The sequence below is a fragment of the Schistocerca americana genome, chromosome 1, assembly GCF_021461395.2.
Source record: "Schistocerca americana isolate TAMUIC-IGC-003095 chromosome 1, iqSchAmer2.1, whole genome shotgun sequence".
NCBI classification, from domain to species: Eukaryota; Metazoa; Arthropoda; class Insecta; order Orthoptera; family Acrididae; genus Schistocerca; species Schistocerca americana.
In genome coordinates, this window is record NC_060119.1 from 629,988,806 (window position 1) to 630,016,000 (window position 27,195).

Genomic DNA, 27,195 nt, shown 5'->3' on the forward strand with positions numbered 1-27,195 from the left:
TTTAACATCTGAGGTCAACAGTACCCTAAAACTTAGAACTACTTAAACATAACTAACCTAAGGACATCACACACATAGATGCCCGAGGCAGGATTCCAAACTGCGACCGTATCAGTCGCGCGGTTCCGGACTGAAGCGCCTAGAACCGCTCGGCCGCAGCGGCCGGCGCGGTTGAAGAGAGAGACAGCAAACTGTAAGCTAGAAAGAAAGAGATAACGGCAACGGGAGAGAAAAAGAATGGAACAAAGACAATGCCAGAGAGCAGAGAGACGTCAAATTGGCAGAGAAGAAGAGCGAGAGAAAGGAATGAATAAAGCGACACTGTGAGAGATAGCCAGGTAACAGGAGAAAAAGGAGACAATGTAAGAGAGATATACTGTATGTACAGACAGCGGCAGAGAGATGGAGACGCTGTATAAAAGCTACACTACAGAGAGAGGGAGTAGGCAAAAGGGTGTAGAACGTTCCGAGTTAAAAGAGCGGGAATATGCTCGCATGCCAAACTTTTTTGTGAGGGAGGTGGAATGAGGGTTAAGGCAAGTGATGCCCCACATTTCTGTCAGAGTCTTTTAAAGAGAAGCACATTCGCATTTACTGTGCTGTGATAGCAAATTTTTTCAGCCGGTATCTATATACTTATAATAAAACTTAGCTGCTGCATTAGAAAGCGTTTCTCCACTGACACCACCTAACGGCCACTGCTTGTTTTACTTACGGTAGACTAAATCACTAGACAATAGCACTAGTACATAGTACTTTTACACACAGGAATTTTTGACGAGATACTATGTATGGATGTCCTTTTAATATGGTAGGTTTCGCTTTTATGGAAATATGTATCTTTTTGTGCTCTGTATTATAATTTCTTCTCATTTTTGCCTTTTGAAAGACGCTGTGCAGCTGTGACATTTCCCAATTCAGTGTGATTTTCGTAAGCCACACACTCCAATATCTCAGGAAAAGCAGACTTGGGATTATGTCTGACTAGCGAGTTTTTAAGTAGGCATTTTCGATTCTCTGTGGTATCGTGGGATAAAGATGTAGTACAGAATTTCTATCAACAATAGGTCCTTTCCAACAATAAGGTCTTACCGTTCGTCTTTAAAGTACCTCAAAGCATTTCGGTATCATTTTCCAACACCACTAGTATACAAAATTGATTTCAATGCCATCTATGGTAATGGGGACGAAATCAATGAAGGTGCCATGACATAAAATATCAGTGAAGTAACACTCAGAAATGCTAAACTCGTATATAGAAAGGCTCATGGGTACTTTCATTGGCACTGCCGTCCCGCGGTATACAGGGTGGTCCGCTTAAACGTTTCAGCGCAAATATCTCTGGAACAACAACAGATATTGAAAATGACTTTCAAGGATATGACAACAGGCAGACGCTCATGATAGTAAATACTATGAGGTATTCTAAGATGAAAGCAAATATTATTTTCAACAAATAGTTATTTTTATCTTATTAAAATTATTTTATTTAACTTTTTTAGTAGACACGCCGTATTATTTCTTAAGCGATCATTAACATGAAAAATCACAAAAAGAATGGCGTTTGCTGCATCTAAGTACGTCTATTACATTGCGAAAAACTGCAAAAGTGAAGTTGATCCTTGAAATAAATGTAGCGTGGCGCTATTACACATCTCAAGATGCAAGCGTGAACCCCCCGTTACTCGTAAACGCGATGTGACTGACGTAATGCGACGCGACAATCGCTGTTATTCGTATTTATACAGTTGTTAAGAGGACTGGAAACAATAAAAATGTCTAGTCACACAGCTATGAGCTATGTACGAGTGCTATTTACAACTCTGTTAGATCCTTGGCCACCCTGGCCGGTGATATTCGGATTTTCGTTAGCGCTTCGTCCATTCTAGTATTGTAATAAAGATCATTACAGCACGAATGAATGAGACTCTGCCTTTGATTCATACCTATGAAAGTCGTTTCTCAATATCTATAGTTGCTCCCGAGATATTTACTCTGATCTGTTTAAGTGGGTCACATGTGAATACATCTCTTGCGGCCGGTTGAGCTGCGACTGTTAATCGTATCCATGCTTCTGGTGTTATTTCTGTCGGGAGAACCATATTTGTCTGCTTGGAACTAATAGCAGGAAAGCACAAATAATGGAAATATGAATGGTGCCTGAAGGGAAGCTCAGATACGCAGTTCTTTAAGGCAAAAAAAAAAAAAAAAGGTTCAAATGGCTCTGAGCACTATGGGAATTAACATCTAAGGTCATGAGTCCCCTAGACTTAGAACTACTTAAACCTATCTAACCTAAGGACATCACACACATCCATGCCCGAGGCAGGATTCGAACCTGCGACCGTAGCGGTCACGCGGTTCTAGACTGAAGCGCCTAGAACCGCTCGGCCACACCGGCCGGCCTCTTTAAGGCAACTGCTTGCGAAAAGCAGAAAATTCCGTTAGAATTTCAGACTGACAGAGACTCCCATTGATCACTATAATATTTTTCATTTCAGTAACTCGTGGACTGAATGGTTTTGTAACAAAGAAAAACTTTCCTAATAGCGATAAGTCTTTGAGATCTGTTTTCCTCTTTAGAAGTGCTTCTCATCAATCTATTTTTACGTAGTGTCTTGTCATTTAGTCAACCATTTTCTGGTACGCAACGTACTAAAATTTAGCCCAATAAAACAATTACTTGGTATTTTGGTTTCTCTAAATAATATAGATCGAATTTACTAGTTTTGGAGCTATTTGCCAGTTAAAGCGATCTGTCATCTTTGCTGCATCGTCTGTAACAAGGTCCATGTCGGATCCTAAAACCAATCACTTTCCTATTTCTTCTGTGTTGCTTTGTCAACAGAGCTGTTACACGCCCGTCCTTCCCAATTTCAAACGACACACAAGCTAACTTACCTGCACATTGAGGAGTACGCACCGTCCCTGTTTGTAGCTTCCAATCTTTTGTGTTGTTTTTACCGCTGAATGAAACAGCGGTTTTACGGCAGACTGCAAATTTAGGAGAGCGGTCGGCGGGAGCGGACAGGTTCATATCCGAATGGCGGGACTGCGACCGAGTTCCACTCCGGCACAAACGTTTCCTATGCCAGACGTTCATTGTTCTGAGACGACGAATGTCGTCGTTAGCTCTTTGGGGTGGGGGGTGGGGGAGGGATGGGGTGGGGTGGGGGGAGGTCGGGTTCGCTTATATGCCACTATGAACATTAATAACAGTACATACATCACGAGCAGTACGAGCTATACCATCTCACTCTGTACCGTTACTAACACGCAATCTCGTTTGTAGTCCTGTTACGGCATAGATCGATGATAAGTACATGATGACAGCAATTTGAAATGACTTTGAGACTACATCTACACTCTTAAGACACACAAGACCATCACTCCTGCTTGTCGAGTCGTATGTGGGCGACAGTCAGGTCGGTATCCCACAGCTGTTCGGGATGTCTTCACACACGTCTTCGGTCTGGGATCTCTTTGACTGGACTAGACATGTCTTCAGGCCTGCTTGGGGTTGTGAAGTGAGCCGTGATGACCAGTGAGTTAAATACAATCTGAGCAAGAAGCTATGGTAAACTGAAACAAATTTTCATTTTTATCTTCATCTACATCTATTTCATACCCCTAAAGCTTCCGTACGGTTCTTGGCGGAGGGTACGTGTACCACTGTTAGTCATTTCCTTTCTTGTTCCAATCGCAAACTGACAAATGGAGAATGGACCGTCTGTATGTCTCCGTACGAGCCCTAATTTCACTTATCTTAAATTCTTGGTCGTTACACAAAATGTACTGTCGTGGCATTATAATCGTTCTGCAGTCAGCTTCAAATGCCGGCTTTCTAAATTTCCTCAACAGCGTTCATTGAAAAGTACGTTGCCTCCCGTCCAGGAGTTCCGATTTCAGTTACCGAAGCATTTCCGTAATACTTGCATGTTGCACACTGGTAACAAATATCGCGCCGCGCCCCTTCTTTCAATCCAACCCGGTAAGAATCCCAAATACTCGACCAGTACTCAAGAATAAGAGGCATTAAATGGATCGCACGACTGTTCTATATGCGGTCTTCTTTACAGATGAACCACACTTTCCTAATTCTTCAATAAACTGAATCGACAGTTCACCTTCTCTACTACAATCATTACGAGCTCATTACAGTTCATATCGCTTTGCAACGTTACTCCTGGATATTTCATCGACCTGACTGCATCAAGTAGCACACTACAAATAATTTTTTCGAACGTTATGGAATTGAGTTTCCGACTCAATCTGAATTAACTTACATTTTTCTACATTTAGAGCTAGCTGCCATTCATCACACTAACTAGAAATTTCGTGTAAGCCATATCATATCCTCCTACAATCACTCAACAACGGTACGTTCCACTGCATCACCGCATCATCAGTCCGCAGCTCGTGGTCTAGTGGCTAGCGTTGCTGCCTCTGGATCATGGGGTCCTGGCTTCGATTCCCTGCCGGGTTGGGTATTTTCTCTGCCCTGGGGCTGGGTGTTTGTGTTGTCCTCATCATTTCGTCATCATCATAGTTTGTGACAGTGACTAGATTGGATTGTGAAAAAGAAAAATGGACTGTGTAAAAATTGGGACTTTGTACGGGCGCTGATGACCGCGAAGTTGAGCGCCCAAGAAATCACTCAATATCATCATCATCGTCACAGCATCGTCATCAGCGGTAGCAGCAAACAGCTGCATACTGCTGCTCACCCTCTCCGCCAGGTCATTTGTATATAGAGAGAATGATAGGGGTCATATCATAGTACCCTGGGGCACTCCTGACGATACCCTTGCTTCTGATGAATAATCACCATCGAGGGAAAACTTTCTGGGTTCTATTACTTAAGAAGACTTCGAGCCTTTCACATACCTCGAAACCCATTCTTTTTGCTCCTACCTTTGTTAACAGGCTGTTGTGGAGCACCCTGTCAAACGCCTTTTTGGGTATCTAGAAATATTGAATCTGCCGAGTGCCCTTCATTTCCTGTTCGCAGAATATCGTGTAAGAAAAGGGCATACCGCTTCGCAGGAGCGATGCTTTCTAAAACTGCGCTGATTTGTGGACAGAAGTTTTTCTGTCTCAAGGATATTTATTGTACTGTAACTGAGATGTTTAAGGATTCTGCTGCTGACTGTGAAGGATATTGACCTGTAATTCTGCAGGTCAGTTCTTTTACCCTCTTATACGCAGGAGTCACCTACGATTTTTGCCAGTCGCTTTGGACTTTCTGCTGGGCGATAGATTCGTGATAAAAGTAGGGGGCCAGTGCTGTAGAGAACTCGTTGTTAGACCGAATTAAGGTTCCATCGTAAATGGAGATTTATTTGTTTTCAAGACGGATATGATTGTTAAGACTCAGTTCATTTGCGAGAGTACATGTTCCATGCATGTTAACAGACCCTCCTGTGTTCCAAGTTACAAGAAGGTACACCACTGCAAAGTACAGCTTATCTGTCCACATGTGATACAAATAGTTCTAAAAAATTATAGCGTTTTCCTCATCATAGATTTCTGTAAATGAAGAATTACAATATGTTCCAGATAGCTTAAATGTACAAAACGCGAAATGTTTGCAAATGCTGCTCGAAACACAACCTCATACCTAACAATAGCAAAAGCTGTAGGAACGACGGAAACTGCTTATGACGATGTCTTTTGCGCATTCATTCATGTGATTGTAAACTCACTCACTACACTGATGTACCAACAAAAAAGCACTAGGTACAACACTCTCTCCTTATATCAGTAGTCATTTATTTCAACAATTAATCTGGAATAGCGATTACCTTGTAGCTCTGCAGCGCCTGATAAACAAAGTAAGAGCCTACGGAATATCAGACCAGCTGTGTGGCTGGATTGAAGAGTTTTTAGCAAACAGAACACAGCATGTTGTTATCAATGGAGAGACGTCTACAGACGTTAAAGTAACCTCTGGCGTGCCACAGGGGAGTGTTATGGGACCATTGCTTTTCACAATATATATAAATGACCTAGTAGATAGTGTCGGAAGTTCCATGCGGCTTTTCGCGGATGATGCTGTAGTATACAGAGAAGTTGCAGCATTAGAAAACTGTAGCGAAATGCAGGAAGATCTGCAGCGGATAGGCACTTGGTGCAGGGAGTGGCAACTGACCCTTAACATAGGCAAATGTAATGTATTGCGAATACATAGAAAGAAGGATCCTTTATTGTATGATTATATGATAGCGGAACAAACACTGGTAGCAGTTACTTCTGTAAAATATCTGGGAGTACGCATGCGGAACGATTTGAAGTGGAATGATCATATAAAATTAATTGTTGGTAAGGTGGGTACCAGGTTGAGATTCATTGGGAGAGTGCTTAGAAAATGTAGTCCATCAACAAAGGAGGTGGCTTACAAAACACTCGTTCGACCTATACTTGAGTATTGCTCATCAGTGTGGGATCCGTACCGTATCGGTTTGACGGAGGAGATAGAGAAGATCCAAAGAAGAGCGGCGCGTTTCGTCACAGGGTTATTTGGTAACCGTGATAGCGTTATGGAGATGTTTAATAAACTCAAGTGGCAGACTCTGCAAGAGAGGCGCTGTGCATCGCGGTGTAGCTTGCTCGCCAGGTTTCGAGAGGGTGCGTTTCTGGATGAGGTATCGAATATATTGCTTCCCCCTACTTATACCTCCCGAGGAGATCACGAATGTAAAATTAGAGAGATTAGAGCGCGCACGGAGGCTTTCAGACAGTCGTTCTTCCCGCGAACCATACGCGACTGGAACAGGAAAGGGAGGTAATGACAGTGGCACGTAAAGTGCCCTCCGCCACACACCGTTGGGTGATTTGCGGAGTATAAATGTAGATGTAGATGTAGATGTAGAGAATCACACTGACATAGCTCTACGAGTAACGATATTAACAAAGGCCTCTCACATTTACCTTAACTAATTGTTAACTGACTGTGTGGCCATAAGAGCGACCGACTCTCTGAGACTTCCGGTGTCATTGTTCATTCCACTACGCCTATTTATAGGTTCGCAGTGGAAATAGTCTATAAACGATGTAGAAAATCATAAAACGCTGATTAATTACTGTTATAAAAGCAGGTATTGCAGATAAAATTTGAAATTATTCAGAAATAGAGATATGTTGGTTAACTTTTGAGATAATATTCTTTAATGAGCTTTTGTATTACCTCTACTTTTTATGGCGGACTTTTAGGCGTACAAATTTCTCCAGCGTTTTCTATTAAAGCATGCCAAGATCATCCATATTTGGTGGCATGTTTCAGTAAGTAACATATTCCTTGTAATAATATTAATTTTTCAAAACAATTATGGCAAGAAGATGATAATACTTGCTTTTCCAAAATTGATATTTTACAAATTGTAGAATTGCACAATATTTTTAAATAGAAATATTTGCTAAACTAAAAAATATTGAGACGAGATGAGTTAGTTCTAATGAAGACAATCAGGGCTTCATTACTATGTACACTAATCGTCCCACATACTCGTTCCATTACCGTCCCATGATGAGCCTTGGGTAGGGTAGGGCCTTCCTACAAGGCAGATAATGCGTCAGTCAGTTCCTGGGAGAATAGCAGTGTTAGTTGTAGAATAAAACGGTACTGCTCTCCGCTTTCTCTTCTAAATTTGCCAGACACCGGTTGAAATTCGTAGTTCATGTCTCTAATATTAACCAAGTAAAATGAGTGGAGAATTGTTGTCGAAGATGATGTACTTCCTGAGCACTTATTTGCTTGAAACTATTAATTAGTTCTCCCCTAAAAGGCATTAAGTGTATTTAGTTTTTTAAGCATGGACTGGTTTGGAATAATAGTATTAGTTACAAGAACAAAGGGAGGGTACACCATAATATTGTTGAGAATATACTTACTTAGGCAGCACGAACGAATAAAACAAGGGACAAGATAAGGACAACGGAATTCGATTTTATGAAAATGTCCCTGCAAGTCACCGCGAAGATAAGATCAAAACATCTAAAATACGGTAAAAAGTGGACGTGCCACAATCCTTAAGGAGCAGACTGGAGAATAAAAGACTTCATTGGTTTGGGAATGTTAACAGAAGCCTCTCGGACTTTCATCGCATTCACCTTCCTCCCTATCCTCTATTTTGGAATATTTAATTTTGAATTCTCGATAGTTTACTAATGGAGGCCATCTTTTGCTGTCCAAGCATAACGATCATATGGTACTGACGAGAAATGTCAGTTACTGTTTAGTTAAACCGAGTGGTTTCGCACTTTCCGTCGGTTTTTCTGAAAGAGAAACCAATCTATCTAGAATTACTGGCCTCTCGTTCCTTTGGCCTTCGTAACGTCTTAGACAACTTTTAAAATATGATAGTTTACGAGGAAGTAAATATGTCCCTTATCAAACAACCTGTGCTTGCTACCCCAGAAACGCAGAACGGGTAACATAAATCTCTGCATCTGCTTCGGTCCCATAGAGGACAAGTAAATAAATTTTCATTGTAATGTACGACATACCACGATCAAGGCGGTAATATTAATTACTGGCGATTAAATTGCCATTTTATGTATGGATATTATAGACAGTTAAAAGAATCTTTTATTTTGGTGAGCTTTTCAAAAAGCGAGAATCTTACATTTTATTATCTTTGACATTACTACTCGTGGAGATTATTTATTCAAATAGTCATTCCAGAGATAACGTTGAATCACTATGTTAACTGTAGCATTTTAGTTTTCATAGATTCAGTTGATTATAGTGAAGAAACATCTCTGCTCTCGACAGTAATATCAATTTACATTGTCGTTCGTCTTTTATAAAACCAAATGAGGCCCTTTCGAATTCTTCGGACTCGTCTTTCTCTCATCTCTTTTCTTAAAAGTAAGACGTCCATATTTGCATTCTTCAGTAATGATCAAAAATGGTTCAAATGGCTCTGAGCACTATGCGACTTAACGACTGAGGTCATCAGTCACCTAGAACTTAGAACTAATTAAACCTAACTAACCTAAGGACATCACACACATCCATGCCCGAGGCAGGACTCGAACCTGCGACCGTAGTGGTCGCTCGGCTCCAGACTGTAGCGCCTAGAACCGCACGGCCACTCCGCCCGGCCAGTAATGATCATATTTTGTGAGATACAATGAGTAAATGTTTATTAGATATACCCGTCATGTATCACAAATTGTGTGTATAAGTGTGTTGTGTTTTTCAACTATTTATTTCCGCTGTGAACAAAAGTTCGGTGATGTGATCATTCCTCGCCATCCGCGAACCACTGCATACTTAATTACATCATTTATTTTGGAAATTGCAATTTGGTTTGTTTTAAATACGAAGTCCGATTATTCTTGCCGTGCACTGCGACATATTTCGTTGCACTGTACTGTATCTTCATGCCGTCGCGCATCACCCAACTTATCGCTGTCCAACAGCGATCTCTGCGTCTGACTACATCAGAGCAGCACTATAGACGGTAACACGCACGGAGTCAGCTTCAGTGGCAACTATATTCAAAACAGATTTCAGTCCAAAATTAATCATAGTCATTTCCAATCGCGATGCAGGTCTTGTAATATATCCCGCCACAGAACAAGAAACATTCTACTAGACCTTTGTTCAGATTAACAGGGGCTGTGTTGGCTGTGTTATGCAATTCTTGCTACATGTATTCTTCTTCCTCTTTACCTACACAAGTTTTATATCTTCTAATCTCTGTTTTCAAAGCTGTTAGATGCTGTGAGGCTGTTTTCCTTTTCTATTTTGTTCTTTTCCGAAAACTACTTGGAATTTGGTCCATAAAGAATCGTTGTTATGTGAGTCCATTATGCAGGTGTTTGTTTCTTTGGGTTCATTGTCTGTGTAAAGCACGCTCGTTGTCCTTACAACCTCACAATTTTACTGAGAATTAGCTTCTTGAGTCTGACATCATCCATTCTAACCGAGTATCGAAAGAATGACAATTTTCTGTCACAAATGATGTGTTTTATGTTCTCCACGCATTGACTGAGCTCTCTGTTAGGTCGTGGCCCGTTACATTCCGTTTCTGTTTCCTGGGATCAAGTGTGCTTCTAATCAGTCTTCTTTCTATTTTCATTATTTTCTTTATGCCACCTTCCAGCTCTAGTTTTAGTGTCTCGACACTGTACAGAGCTCAGGTCAGACTACTGTATTAATATATTTAATTTTGGTGTCCCACGATGAAGCCTTTTTCTCGTACTCTATGTTTCTGGTGCAGCGCATAAGAATTCAATGCAGTGTTAAACTGATTTGGCCTTATCTCTAGATGGTCATTGTTGTTTATGCTTCGATGTTAATCTAAAAATTTGCATGAGGTGGTTTTCTTAACTTTGTTTTGATTTATGAGTAATGTCTATAGACAACGTTTGGTAGAAATTGCGTCCTCGTGAAGAAATTTATAAACCGATATTTGCTGCTTGCCAAGTGGTTTTCTATTTTGGCATATCCTGGTATAACTGTTATCATATCAGTGCCATCTAAGAATACCAAGTTGCCTGCATAATTAATGTTATGTATGGAGATTTTTTTATCGTTTAAGTGAAGACGCAGAGCAGAGCACGATGCATAAAGAAATAAGATTATTGTAATGAGGTGTCTCTTTCTAAGTAAACCGAAATCATTACTAACGCAGTTTCAATATCTTCCATATCAGTAAATATGACGATGTTTTTTTCAAAAATAATATTACTCAACTCCAGTTCACTACACACCCTGGCAATACTCGTACTTTCAAACAGACAAAGTTAGTAACATCAGACTTCCTTGAAATATTACATAATGAAAACTATTCAATAAACAAACCTATGAAATACTTCTCTTTGCGAGGATACCAATTGAAAATCATAATACACCTCTTACTTTTATCACCCTATTTATAAATTAAAACAATAACAAAAAATAATTAGAGATTAATATTGTAATATGTCACTTATTTTTAGCACTCTATTGGAAATCGAAAACAAGAACAAAAAGAGCTTGATTAAAGGTTAGTACTATACATACTTGGAAGTTTCGGGCATGCAAGCACGAAATATTGAGCACACGAATTCTCGCTTAATTTTAAATATTGAATATTGCTTGAAGGGCAAGGTTTTGACCACAGAGTTTATATCGTAGTAACCTCTAAAATGTCAGTTGTACTTTAGATGGCAAAGGAAAATACATGTGGTAAGTGTTGCGTGTAGATTATGTAGGAGAAGAACGAAAAATAGAGATGTCTTAGGAGTGGTATCCCATACGTTTCAACCTCCAAAGTCCCAGTGTCGTGAAACAACTCATACAGTATGTGACCAAAAGTATCCGGACACATGGCTGAAAATGACTTACTAGTTCGTAGCACCCTCCATTTATTTATTTATTTATTTATTGTTCCGTGGGACCAAATTAAGGAGAAGTCTCCATGGTCATGGAACGAGTCAATACATGAAATTATAACACGATATTAGAAACAGATAAAATGAAGTATAAAAAAACACATTCAGGTGACAAGTCGTAACTTTAAATGAAGAAAATCAACAATGTAACACTGGAATTTGCTTAATTTTTTAGCTCTTCCAGGAGCTCCTCGACAGAATAGAAGGAGTGAGCCATGAGGAAACTCTTCAGTTTAGACTTAAAAGAGTGTGGGCTACTGCTAAGATTTTTGAGTTCTTGTGGTAGCTTATTGAAAATGGATGCAGCAGAATACTGCACTCCTTTCTGCACAAGAGTCAAGGAAGTGCATTCTACATGCAGATTTGATTTCTGCCTAGTATTAACTGAGTGAAAGCTGCTAACTCTTGGGAATAGGCTAATATTGCTAACAACAAACGACATTAAAGAAAATATGTACTGTGAGGGCAATGTCAGAATTCCCAGATTTTTGAATAGGGGTCGAACTTACACCACATATAGCTCGAACAGCCCGTTTTTGAGCCAAAAATATCCTTTTTGAATCAGAAGAATTACCCCAAAAAATAATACCATACGACATAAGCGTATGAAAATATGCGAAGTAGACTACTTTTCGTGTTGAAGTGTCACTTATTTCAGATACTGTTCTAATGGTAAATAAAGCAGCATTTAGCTTCTGAACAAGATCCTGGATGTGGGCTTTCCACAACAGCTTACAATCTATCCGAACGCCTAGAAACTTGAACTGTTCCGTCTCGCTTATAATATGCCTATTCTATCTGATCAAAATATCGGTTCTTGTTGAATTGTGAGTTAGAAACTGTAAAAACTGAGTCTTACTGTGATTTAGCATCAAATTATTTTCCACAAGCGACGAACTTATTTCATGAACTACATTATTTGTTACTGTTTCAATATTACACACAAGATCCTTCACTATCAAGCTGGTGTCATCAGCAAACAGAAATATTTTTGAATCACCTGTAATACTAGAAGGCATATCATTTATATAAATAAGAAACAGCTGTGGCCCCAGCACCGACCCTTGGGAAACGCCCCACCTAACAGTGCCCCATTGGGACTGTACATCACTACCACTCTCAATATTGCGGAGAATTACCCTCTGCTTTCTGTTCTTAAAGTAAGAGGCGAACCAATTGTAAGCTACTCCCCTTACTCCATAACGGTCCAACTTCTGCAGTAATATTTTGTGGTCAACACAGTCAAAAGCCTTCGTTAAATCAAAGAAAACACCTAGCGTTCGCAACCTTTTATTTAATCCATCCAAAACCTCACAGAGAAAAGAGAATATAGCATTCTCAGTTGTTAAACCATTTCTAAAACCAAACTGAACATTTGACAGCAAATTATGTGAATTTAAATGCTCCAGTAACCTTGTATATACAACCTTCTCGATAACTTTAGCAAACACCTATGGCATAGAAATAGGTCCAAAATTGTCAACATTATCAATTTCTCCCTTTTTATGAAGTGGCTTCACTACCGAGTACTTTAATCGGTCAGGAAACCGACCACTCCTAAAGGAAAAGTTACAGATATGGCTGAGAACTGGGCTAACATATATAGAACAATACTTCAGTATTCTGCTAGATACCCTGTCATATCCATGATAGTTCTTGGTCTTTAGTGATTTAATTATTAACTCAATCTCCCTCTTGTTAGTATCATGGAGGAGCATTTCAGGTAACAGTCTCGGAACACTTTTTTCTAAGAGCGCTATATGATTCCCTGTTGGGACTAGGTTTCTGTTTAGTTCACCTGCTATATTCAGAAAGTGATTATTAAATACTGTACATATATGCGACTTATCAGTAACACGGACATTCCCACTACGCACTGATTCTATATCCTCGACCTGTCTCTGCAGACCAGCAACTTCCTTTATGACTGACCATATGGTTTTAATTTTATCCTGAGACTTAGCTCTTCTGTCTGCATACCACATACTTTTTGCCTTCCTAATAACATTTTTAAGCACTTTACGATACTGTTTGTAATGGGCTGCTGCATTTAGATTTTGACTGTTTCTAACGTTTTGATATAATTGCCACTTTGTTCTACAAGATATTCTTATCCCTCTAGTCAGCCACCAAGGCTGCCTGTTTGTGCTAGTACCCTGTTTTAAACGTTCTAACGGAAAGCAACTTTCAAAGAGCACGAGAAAAGTCTTGAGAAAAGCATTATATTTATCGTCTACTGTATCAGCGCTATAAACATCTTGCCACTCTTGTTCCTTTATAAGGTTTACAAAGGTCTCTACAGCAACTGGATCAGCTTTCCTGAAGAGCTGATGACTATATTTAACACGTGTTGCAGCACAAAAATCTTTTAAAGTTTGTGCATCATGATCTGAAAGGCCATTCACCTTTTTGCTAACAGAATGCCCTTCTAGTAATGAGGAATGAACAAAAATGTTGTCTATGATTGTTCTACTGTTCCCTTGCACTCTCGTTGGAAAGAATGCGGTTTGCATAAGATTATATGAATTAAAGAGGTCTACCAGATCCTCTTCCTTGCACAATCACTTATACAATTAATATTGAAGTCACCACATATAAGTAACTTTTTGTATTTCCTATAAAGTGAACCAAGAACCTCCTCTAGCTTTAGCAAAAATGTTGTGAAATCGGAGTCTGGGGATTTATAAATAACAACAGTTAGAAGTTTAGCTCCGTTAAATTTAACCACACCTGCACAACATTAAAACACCTTTTCAGTGCAGCACTTTGAAACATCAATTGACTCAAATGGGATACCGTTTTTCACATACATGTCTACTCCCCCACACCGCAAAGAGCTCCTCGAAAAGCTGCCAGCCAACCTGTATCCTGGTAACGGATTCTTCACGGAGTGCTGCTCTGAGGAGAGATATCGATGTCAGTCGTTGAGGCCTGGCATGAAGTCGGCTTTCCGAAACACCGCAAAGGTGTTGTATAGGATTCAGGTCAGGATTCGGTGCAGGCCAGTCCATTACATAGATGTTGCTGTCGTGTAACCATTCCGCCATAGGCCGTGCATTACGAACAGGTGCTCGATCGGTTATGCTAGAATTCAGTTTGGCGTTGGCCCAGCCTTAGCCTTGGTGATAACTTCCAATCTCGAAGGCCTACGTTCAATCAGGTGCTGGAAGGTTTCTTGGGGAATGGCAACCCATTCTTCACGGAGTGCTGCACTGAGGAGAGATATCGATGTCGGTCGGTGAGGTCTGGCATGAAGTCGGCTTTTCGAAACACCCCAAAGGTGTTCTATAGGATTCAGGTCAGGATTCTGTGCAGGCCAGTCCATTACATAGATGTTGCTGTCGTGTAACCATTCCACCATAGGCCGTGCATTACGAACAGTTGCTCGATCGTGTTGAAAGATGCAGTTGCCATCCCCGAATTGATCTTCAACAGTGGGTAGTAAGAAGGTGCTTAAAACATCAATGTAGGGCTATGATGTGATAGTGCCACGCAAAACAACAAGGGGTCAAGCCCTCTCCATGAGAAACACGACCACACCACAATACCACTGCCTCCGAATTTTATTGTTAGCACTACACACGCTGGCAGATGACGTTCACCGGGCAGTCACCATAACCACACCCTGCCAACGAATAGCCACATTGTGTACCCTGATTCGTCACTCCACACAACGTTTTTCCACTGTTCAATCGTCCAATGTTTACACTCCTTACGCCAAGCGAGGCGTCGTTTGGCATTTACCAGCGTGATGTGTGGCTTATGAGCAGCCGCTCGACCATGAAATCCAAGTTTCCTCACCTCCCGTCTAACTGTCGTAGTACTTGCAGTGGATGCTGATGCAGTTTGGAATTGCAGTGTGATGGTTTTGGTAGATGTCTGCTACGGTCGCAGGTTCGAATCCTGTCTCAGGCATGAATGTGTGTGATGCCCCTAGGTTAGTTAGGTTTACGTAGTTCTAAGACGACGGGACTGATAGCCTCAGATGTTAAGTCCCATAGTGCTTAGAGCCATTTGAGCCATTTTGAAAAACGTTTGTTTTCATCACATAGTGTAGTTCCAATCGCCACCAATTCCTCTCCTTACCTTCCAAACTGAACGGGGCTGTTCACAATGCTGTGGGAATACTATTCCTTGGAGAAAGTACACAGCGGAGAATTAGGCTTTGAATAAGTGTGAGCCAAGGTCCTAAGATCATACATTTGTTTTAGGGGTCACTGAATCGGTCCATGTAGTGATGTAGTGTGTCTGGAAGGCGCCAGACGCACACATACACGCACACACACACGCATACACACACACAAACACACACACACACACACACACACACACACACACAGATGAGCTTTCGTAATTGTTTATTGCAGCATAGAACCCACCTAAAAAATAAAAAATTGTTATTTTAGTAACTTACCACTGGCTGTTACCAATTCCAACACTTTTCTGTATCTTTTCCGTCAAGGTCCTCGAACAACATCATACAGTTTCTGGAAAATTTGGAGGGTATAGTGAGCAACAAGTTACTTTATTCTCTACATTCTCTTTTTCACCATTTATTGGTAGCCTCCATTTCTCTACAGGTAACAGTTCGAAAATCAGAAAGAAATGAAAGAAGAGGTGTCGTACTTAACGTCCCGTAGACAACAGGGGCTTTAGTGACGAGCACAAGCTGTGACGGAAGCTTCAGACGGCACTAAGAGAGAGGAACGGACAGAAGTGGAGCTGTGAGGCAACATCATGAGTCACGTCCAGGTGACTCAATCGAGATGAACGCTCCTTGCAAGGTGTGGTGAGTTAGAATGTACAAATAAAAGTGATTTGTGGACTTTTTGCTTCACATGAGATAGAAGAGGCGACAAGACCGTCTACTCCTTGCCGACTACGCTCGATCGCACTACAGCAACCGGGAGCGACAACAGTAAGTTCAGCTGCGTTCACACACACAAAGCTGGAGTGACGCCACTGGCAACGGCATACTACAGAGGTACTGAAGTTTCACCTGTGAACACTCAGTTTTGAGTAGCGTCGGTGAAGTGCTGCAACTCTTGTCGTGCCACATGAAGTTCAACTCAGTTGCACTGGCTGACGCTACATTGCTTTCCACCACTATTCCATGGTGGCTGTTTTTCGAAACACAAGCATTCTGTCTCAGTTATCGTGGAATAATTCCTGTTGTACTCCATTCGATTTCAGTTTGTTTCATGTTATTACTTTAAAAAGTAAAAACAGCGGGCGGCAGGTACACTTCAGCAGTTTCTGATACTACAAGAACGACAACCTACTGCTTGTATTACTGTCGACTTCCTGTAGTAGTGTGTGTGTGTGTGTGTGTGTGTGTGTGTGTGTGTGTGTGTGCACATAATGCAGGATGTCTCACTCAAACCTCCCTGATTCCAAAGACCCAGGAAGAAAACTCTGTTTTTAGGACAATGAAAAATTGTAGAGCATCTCAAAGAATTTATTTCAAATGGTTCAAATGGCTCTGAGCGCTATGGAACTTTACATCTGAAGTCATCAGTCCCCTAGACTTAGGACAACTTAAAGCTAACTAACCTAAGGACATCACACACATCCATGCCTGAGGCAGGACCCGAACCTGCGACTGTAGCAGCTGCGCCACTCGGCCACAACGGCCGGCAAGAAATTATTTATTTATCCTCAATACACCTCTACATGTGAACCATATGTAGCACGAAGAATATCGAGTCTATATTCAGTTTATTGCCAAGTTCTTTGTAACATTTACTCTGTTATTGTTGCAATCGCATTAGTGATACGATGTCGCAACATAGGAATATCGTCCACTTTGGTCGCATACACGCGGTTCTTCCCAAATCCCCACATGAAGAAATCAAGCCGCGTAATGTAGGGTGAACGTGCTCTTCCGCGTCCTATCCAACGACTGGGAAATTTCCTATCCAGGAACTTGCGAACAGCCATTAACCAATGCTGTGGAGCTCCATCTTGTTGAAAAATGATGTTGGGTTGCAAGTCTTGTATCTGAGGGTACACAAACTGCGCCCGCATCTCGTGGTCGTGCGGTAGCGTTCTCGCTTCCCACGCCCGGGTTTCCGGTTTCGATTCCCGGCGGGATCAGGGATTTTCTCTGCCTCGTGATGGCTGGGTGTTGTGTGATATTCTTAGGTTAGTTAGGTTTAAGTAGTTCTAAGTTCTAGGGGACTGATGACCATAGATATTAAGTCCCATAGTGCTCAGAGCCATTTGAACCATTTTGGTTCACGAACTGCTCCAACATGTCCAGATACACTGACTCATTCACTGTTTGTTCCGCAAAGAAAAATGGTCCAACAATCCTGTCGTGCATTAGCCCACACCAGACATCTCGTTTAGGGCTGTCACGAGCACGTTCAATGACAACGTGCGGATTTTGCGAACCCCAAATCCTAACATTATGCTTATTAACCCTTCCTGATAGATGAAAGATTGCCTCATCTGAGAATAAACATCTTTCCAGGAAGCTGGCATCCATATCAATACGCTGCATCATATCCGCAGCAAATTGTTGTCGGCGTGGTTTGTCGTTCAGCGTCAGATTTTGCAAAATTTTTTCTTTGCAAGCACACAGACGAAGACGCTGGTGAACTACATAATGCAATGTTGATTGAGGAACATCAAGTTGCCTAGGTGCTTGAAGAATTGACTTATGTGGCCTTCTGAGAAGCGTTTGTCTGATGTCCTCCATTGTCTCTTCTGAAACTCCGTGACGTGCACCGCCACAATGTTTCAGAACACTTCCTGTTGCCAGAAACTTCCTATACCACTCCTTAATTGTTTTCTCATCAGGTGGATCACATTCATACACACGACGATATATTCTTTGCACAGTAATCGGCGAGTCTGTTTCTGCAAACGACACTACTACTTGCGGGCGCTGCTGTGGAGTCGCCATTTTCACCCCATGCGACCATGCTGCACTTTGGCGACGATACTTGGCACTTCTGACGCAGGAATACAATTTCTTGGAGATGCTCTACAATGTGATGCATATTTCATCGTCGTATCTAATGTGGTTTTTCTCTCATGGGTCCTTGAACTCAGGGAGGTTTGAGTGGAACACCCTGTATTTGCAGACTACACATGTATCCTACAGTTATGAAAGATTTTTAAATGAATAAATAAATAACCTTAATATGTAACCAAAAGAGCGAGTCGTATCAGAAGTGATATCTGGCGTTCCGCAAGGCCCTCTGCTGTTCCTGAATTACATAAATGATCAGGTGAATTCTGCACCCCCTCAGATAGTTTCCAGATGACGCTGTAATTTACCGTCTACTAAAATCATCAGGCGATGAATTCCAATTACAAAATGATCTAGAGAGAATTTCTGCATGGTGCGAAAAGTGGCAATTGGCACTAAACAAAGAAAAGTTTATAACCTCAGACGCGAAATAAAAGGAATCTAGGATACGAATAGGATACTAAAATCTTGGAACAATGAATTGTCCGCAGTTGATATTACACGCAAGCTGTTGGTTGGTTTGCTGTAGAAGACAGCACTGTCGTCTTCGAGTATTATTTCTTTTACAAACGTGTTTGTGACCGCTGTTTCATCCCTGGGCGTAATCTATTTCGGACCCAGCATTTGGTTTTCGTTTTCCTTGTATTTACTCACGTCACGACTCTCACGCTATAACCAGCACTGTAACATTAATATCTGTCCATATGTTTTCGCATGACGTCCTACTGAGAGCTGTGAAAGTACACGTATAACATGTGGCAGTAGCTCACGATGCCACTACAAATGTCACAAGTGGCGGCGTCAAGGTAGATACGAGTGTTAACCCGGCTTTAAAGCACTGCGGGCAAAGCGGCTCCTGGCAGCTGCAGTGAACTCGTCCGTGTAACCGCAACATTCGCAGACTTTTTGTATTTTGATTTTGTTTGCCTTTTTACGGATTAATCTTTTCAAATGAATGTTATTTCACCCATAAACAAATATGTCGTTTGGCTCTTAAAATATCCACTTTCCTGACACACGTATATTTCTCTTGTGTGTGTGTTGGTTTCTTTCATCACTTTCATTTAGCTTTTTTACCATTTTACTCCTCTTCCACACACGTAATTGTACTTTACAATTAATTCAGTCATGTAATTGTGCTAGCCTTTGAGCCCGTCGGTAGACAGATGACTGCCTTGTTTAAAAGATAGCGTAGAGCCATGCAAAGGACTTTTGTAATCTGCAGCATATTTACTCACTGATTAAGCTTTTTATAGAACATTCACTTTAAATTATCTGGGTGTCGGTATATCATTCGTTTCTAAGACAGATTGTGTGCAGGAATTTTCTCTTCTATCCTTTTCCAATCAAACTATGGTTGTCTAACAATTTTCACAATAATTTGAACTAAAATTTATCAATACCAATAAAACTTTATAACAGTAGTTATCCAATTTGACGTATTTCCTTATTTGGATATCAAATCACGAACTCCCGCATGTAATAGAAACTAATTATATGTTCAAAACAGAAATGTGTCTGATATTGAAAACAGATAAATCTTTGTTTCTAAATAGCTTAATTTCTCTGAAAATTACTATCGGATTTTGGAGACTAAAATACTGGTGAATTCCTTTCTTTGAATCTATTTTCGTGTAGCAGATAGTTTCGTATGATCCATTGAAACGAGATTTATATCAATATCTCTGGTAAGAAAACTGATTCGTTTAGTGAGAACTACCTCTCAGTTCATTTGCGAAAAACCAGAATTCCACAATTACAGCATCGAAAATCCTTCCATAGTTATTTGAGGGTACTTCTATAGGTGATAGGAAGGGTAATATGAATTACAAGAAAATGCTTTCCCATTGATAAACCGGTCATTGTAATCCAACCAGGAGCTTCTTCCTGATCGATTTTCCCATAGACTGTATGACTGCTAAAAATGGCTCTGAGCACTATGGGACTTATCTTCTGAGGTCATCAGTCCCCTAGAACTTAGAACTACTTAAGCCTAACTAACCTAAGGACATCACACATATCCATGCCCGAGGCAGGATTCGAACCTGCAACCGTTGCGGTCGCGCGGGTACAGACTGTAGCGCCTAGAACCGCTCGGCCACACCGGCCGGCCTGTATGACTGCTATTTTGGCTAGCTATTTGCTAGGAGAAGATAGTACCTGTTTCCCTTTTTCAGGTGATAATTTACTAAAATCAGTAGGGATACATGTAGACAATACTGGGATCTGTTCTGACGGATGAAATTAAAATTTGACAGTCGGCAATGAGAAAAATTTATTTTAGGACTGCACGGTGATATACATGATCTATCGATTTTGTCTGCTGTCGTTATCTTCCGGTGGTGCAATACTCTTCCGTGTAACGGACGAAAATCAGTTTAGCGTCAGCAAAGATGACTGTACAAGAGAGGCACTATTGACTTTACATATGAGATAAAAGCCACTTTGATGTAACACCATTGTCAGACCAAGGAAAACAGTTCGTCCCGAGACAGTTATAAGATAGAGTTGCAGCTTAGTGTCATTGTCGTTAACCGTGTTTCTCAGAGAAGCAACAGAGCAGAACGACAACAACAGAAGAGAAATAAAAGCTGAAAAGTGAAGCTATCCATCTAGAGTTCAGCATGTTTTAGGGGTGGACTGCTACTTCCTTTCATTCTAAAGTCAGAATTTATCCTTTCGCGTTTTACGAAAGGAACCATACACAGGTGAAGAACTGTGGAATTGTCGGCCTCGTGACCTGTGATAAAGTTAACTGTCTGTAACAGCAGATACAGTATGTTCGATTTCCGCTTATATTATGAATGTGGTCCTCAAATACGACGTTTCTCTATACACGTCGCCATGTACACATTAGCCTGAAATTTACAAAAATGTTGTGCCCTAAATTAATGTGCTGCCTGTCTACTAAATACATTTTTCACTCAGGTTTGGAAGAGACATTCCAAAATTCTACTGATGTCGCTGAATGTTACTCACTCTAAATTACAGAGGAAAAAAAAAAAAAAAAAAGGAAACGAGGAACGGCACTAGTTCGACGGTAGCCAAACACGTAAGAGTATTCGGATGTAGTATTATACGTGGTCAATTCTTATTGTTGATACCAGCGGATTCCGTGCCTCATTTGCGTGAATACTGGTATATTATTTAGTGCTATCATTATGTCTTTAATACACCAGAAGTTTAAGATATCAACTAAATTTCGTGCTACTCAATTAAATTATGTTATCGGGAAAGTTACTGCATTACATTAAATAATTTTTTAATGAAGATTGCATGGGGGCTTAATTATTTAGAATGCAAATATTTTTAGTTTTAGTAGCTGTATGTACGATTACGAGGTCTCGTAACCGGTTGGCCCTTACTAGTATTAGTACGCAATCTGACAGCATAGAATAACAACAAGGAATGAAAGGAAATTTCCGTTACCACAATTAATTAATTAAGTCCCCAGCAGCTATAAAAGCTATGAAACAAAAACTACGAACCACAAAGCACAAGTGTAACTGTTCGGTGTGTGGAAGTGTGATTCAACGTACACATCTGGCACGGTTCTTCCTCAATAAGACAAGGTATTTTAAATACCATTTACACTGAATTAATTAAATAAAACTGAAATACTATAATTGCACATAGAAACCAGAATTACAGTCTAATACATGAACACAAGCCAGATGCTTTGTTGACTGAAGCTGTGACCAAGAGGCATTGTTAGTTAGGAAATTAAAAAAAAAAAATAAAAAAATGTTTCTTACTTTCATATATATTGACTAAAAATATACTCTGATCATTACAACATCTCCATTCGAACAACATCTGCTGTCTAGCCCATCAAAACAACTGCACACGACATGGCCTCAAATAGTACAGCTATCAACATCCTCTCAGCAAAGCACTAACCACCACAACTTCTGAACAAGCACTGCCAGTGGAGGCGGCTGAATAAAACTCTTTGGCGCAATCTCTGGCGCTGTGAATCAGTGTAGCCACCTTTCATATGCCCCTCCTCCACGGGCTAGAATTTGATGGTATTTTTGCCAGCATTGGTGGTGAAAATACGACCAAATTCGTCAAAAAAAAATACAGACAAAAATAAAAGATAATATTAATAAGCAAATATCACATAACTAGATAAATTTTGGCTTTGCACTGACCCTTCAATAACCTAATATATAAAATACAGTAAGGAATACAAATGCTTGCATACATGTGATTTTACATAATAGTTTACACAAGTATCATGTGGTTAAACAATTCAATCAATAGCGTCAGCAATGACGAATAGGTGCAGGTAAGAGTCTCATAACATTTCATAAACAGTAAATACACAAATCTGTTTATACAAATATTCACATAAAATCTTGTCAATAGTTCAATAAACAAGTAGCACTCCTCAGAGTAGTTGACAGTTCCAACAGTAGCACCCAGCAATGGTCAACAGCTGCAAATAGCAGTCTCATAACATTTCATCAGCAGTATTTCAACAGCTCCAACAGTGGCACCCAGCAATGTTGAACAGGTGCGGACACCAACAAGTGACATTATGTCAGTAGAAACAGTTCCATCAGTGGCACCCAGCAATGTTGAGCAGGTGCAGACACCAACAAGTGATATTATGTCAGTAGAAGCAGTTCCATCAGTGGCACCCAGCAATGTTGAACAGGTGCAGACACCAACAAGTGACATCATTTCAGTAGAAGCAGTTCGATCAGTGGCACCCAGCAATGTTGAACAGGTCCAGACAGCAAGAAGTAACATTATCTCAGCAGAAGCAGTTCCAACAGTGGCACCCAGCAATGTTGAGCAGGTGCAGACACCAACAAGTGACATTATTTCAGTAGAAGCAGTTCCATCAGTGGCACACAGCAATGTTGAGCAGGTGCAGACACCAACAAGTGACATTATCTCAGTAGAAGCAGTTCCATCAGTGGCACCCAGCAATGTTGAACAGGTGCAGACACCAATAAGTGACATTATGTCAGTAGAAACAGTTCCATCAGTGGCACCCAGCAATGTTGAGCAGGTGCAGACACCAACAAGTGACATTATGTCAGTAGAAACAGTTCCATCAGTGGCACCCAGCAATGTTGAGCAGGTGCAGACACCAACAAGTGACATTATTTCAGTAGAAGCAGTTCCATTAGTGGCACCCAGCAATGTTGAGCAGATGCAGGTAGCAGTCCATAATATTCACTATCACTGATTAGACAGTTCATCAGAGTTCATCAGCAGAATTTAAAGATCTCCTAGTGGCACCCATCATGTTGAACAAGTGCAGGTAACAGTCCATAATATTCACTATCACTAATTAGACAGTTCATCAGAGTTTATCAGCAGAAATTAAACATTTCTAAGTGGCGCCCATTAATGTTGAACAGGTGCAGGCAACAGTCGATAATATTCACTATCACTAATCAGACCGTTCATCAGAGTTTATCAGCAGAAATTAAACATTTCCAAGTGGCACCCACGAACAACAGTTTGAATGCACACACAACTGCTTTTACAAAATTATTATCAATGCTCTTACACTAAACATACAAATTATAATAAACACACAAATGATATCAGATAATTGTCATATTAACTATTACAAATACACAAATATCAGTAAACCTATAATATTTATGGGTGTCAGTGTAAGCCACAACAAACAAGTAAAATAATATTTAGGAGCTAGGTCAGTACCAATTATTTGGGATTAGGAAAGGAAAACACACAAAACACACTCACTCATCTTTCATCCACATTAAGTACTACTGTGTAATTGAATAGTGTTAACTGTGTAAATGCAATTCTGTCAAAATTTGATGTTCAACATGTGTATCGAGTAGTAATGGCAGCAGTGTGTAACAGTCAATAATAGTTAGTCAATGTCATACTCATCATGTCATGACCAATGTTTGCCTAGCCAAATAAAAATGTACGGTTGCTGAACAACTGTCAGTGTGCCAAGATATGCAAATACTTCTTCTCTCCAAAAAAAGTATATACTACTTAGTGATTTAACAAAGCGTGTGTGTAGACAATCTTCCTTCCACTTGAGTGTTCGAGTCTGCCATCTTGATCCTCCTTGTTCCATATAAACCAACAATAAAATATGCTCCTCACTTACTTTACCTCTTATCCATCAAAACTCCAATAATCATCAGCATCACATAATCTTAATACTTCAATAGTACCTCTTACGTCGATACATATAAACCTTATCATCAATATCATTTACCTTACCTCTTGTCCACCAAAACTCCAATAATCATCAACTTCACACAATCTCAATACCTCAATAATACCTCTTCAATACGTCAACACATATAAACCTTATCGCCAATATCATTTCACTTCCATAACAACTCTTTCCTCTAGTCAGTCTACTCGAACAAGTACAGATAAAATCTTAGTGCAAACTTCAATTCATCATCCCATACAATCCGAAGACACAATGTCCACACACAACCTCTGTGTAATCCATCTGACCCAAATCTTCTACTCATTATGAATTATAAAATACATTTTGGTTACCTTGTCCATCATTAAATAAAAGAAATGCATACATGACCTCTAACAGCCTTTAGTTTGAATAACTTTCAGTAAGGAAGTACGAGTGCGGAGTGTGAATGATCATAATATTTCACAGTGTGTACACCACGTTAAGAATCATGGCAAAACAGAAGCAAACATGTGGAGTATTTCTTGTGTCAAGTGTCACTTGCTATTTCAATTGCTCACGAAGAATGCAGTGTAATAGCTGTCAATGGTCTAAACATAGTGTTGGTATGTCATGTCGTTAGCTTCCTTCCTACTAGCATAAATTTATACAGCTTCCATGAAACCTCCAGCTCATGTGACTTCAATGAAGTTTCTTGTACTAATGTCGTTCGCAGCATTATAGTAGTTCATTTTCTTATCTCAAAATATAAAGCACTGAGCGTAAGCAAAAAATGCAATAGCGAGTAAATATACCAGTGGAGAACAGAATGTCAACAAGTGGATGCAGCACAATTCCAACAACGAGGCTCTGCCAAGCGAACAATCTATAATTAATACCATAGTGTGACCTAAACTCTATGTTCGTACACCGTATATCAACATTTCTATATACCAAATTAAAGAGTAGTTATGACAACAAAACAGAAATGTGTAAATATGCAATCCATACGCAAAGTAGCAAATATATATCTTACATAATAAACAGGTCATTAGCATCATATCAGCATAAGCAAATAAATGTTCATATGTAATCTTAATAAGTAAACATGAAGGTGCAAGCAGATAAATCACAAAGTGTAACCTACATACATAACCACAGTCAGCACAATTAATCAGGTGACAATTATAATTTAAATAAATAAGCACAGCAGGCACATAAAAAAAATAATGTGACCTCAGTGAAAAAGCATAGCAGCCAAGCGATGCATAATATACATAAGTAACAACCCTGTTCATTAATCAATCATTGTCAAAATCAGATAACACAAAGTATAAATCACGTAATCGCGAGCAGCAAATGACGTCTAAAGTACGTACCTAAGTGGAAATATGTTACCTGAAAAATAAACTCAATTAATAGTTACCTTTTAAGTTTATTAGTTTCTTCTTCGAAATTACATTCTTCCTGAACATTTCTCGATAGCAAGTCCTCTTAACGTCGGACACACACAGAACTTACCTGAAGTTCTTAAATATTTTATACAACCGTATCCTGAAAAATACCGAACGTTAATAACATAATTTATCAAGTCACTATAGCTTTATACTGAATTTAATCAGAGAAATTAGACTATGTATTTGTTTACGGCTGTCAGTCCATTCGCAGTGAGCGCTCGATCAGCTGTAGGTACGCGTGACGTAGGAAGTAATTGTTTGCGGTCAACGACTACCTTGTGCGCCGCGCAGACTTGACTGTTGCTTTGAGTATGTACCGCCGCCGCAACACGGCGCGGTATCCTTGTATTCTCTGCATGTTTACGTATAACTGTTAGTTTCTCAAAGTATGTCATTCCACAAAAATTTTAACGTTCGAAATATGATGTATTCCCTTAGAGCGCCGATATTTTAAGAGTTTCTACTTCGACAGTGTTATCATGAATAATTTTGCGAACTATATATGGACCGTTATAAAGTAGAAAAAATTTGCGACACAAGCCTTTTCCTTTGTGAGACAAACGATGAGACTTAATTAACACCTTTTGACCAACTGACAAGGTTTTTAAACGAGCAGGACTTTTAGCTGATTTCTCTCTTCTAGCAGCCGCAGATGCAATATTTCGTAGAGCCAGGTTGACAACTTCAGAATGCCGCAGTTTCCGTGAAGGCGGAAAAGGAACGATTTCAGAAATGCGATTTGTCGGTGCTTTATTTTTTAATATCAATAGAGGCGGTAAAGAAGTTGAATCATTAGGGAGTTCATTCAGAATGTTTTGAAAAATATGAAGATACTGATCGCATGTTCTGTGATTCTGATGACAATAAAGACGACACAATTTATTGATTTCCTGCATCCATCTCTCTGAAGCGTTAGATTGAGGGTGAAAAAGTGAAATGAAAATTGGTTTAATCTTACGACGCCGTAGAGTACGAAGCCAAATTTTAGAGCGAAGCTGTGATCCATTATCTGATATAACCTTATCAACATGACCCACTTCTTTAAGAAAATGTTTGATGAAAGCATTAGATACTGAACGAGCTGTTGCTTTGCGTAAAGGTGTAAAACACACATATTTTGATGTCAGTTCCACTGCTACCAAAATGTACGCAAAACCATTAGTAGAACGAACCACTGGACCGAAAAAATCGACTGTAGCCATCTCCATTAATTTCGTTGGATTGAT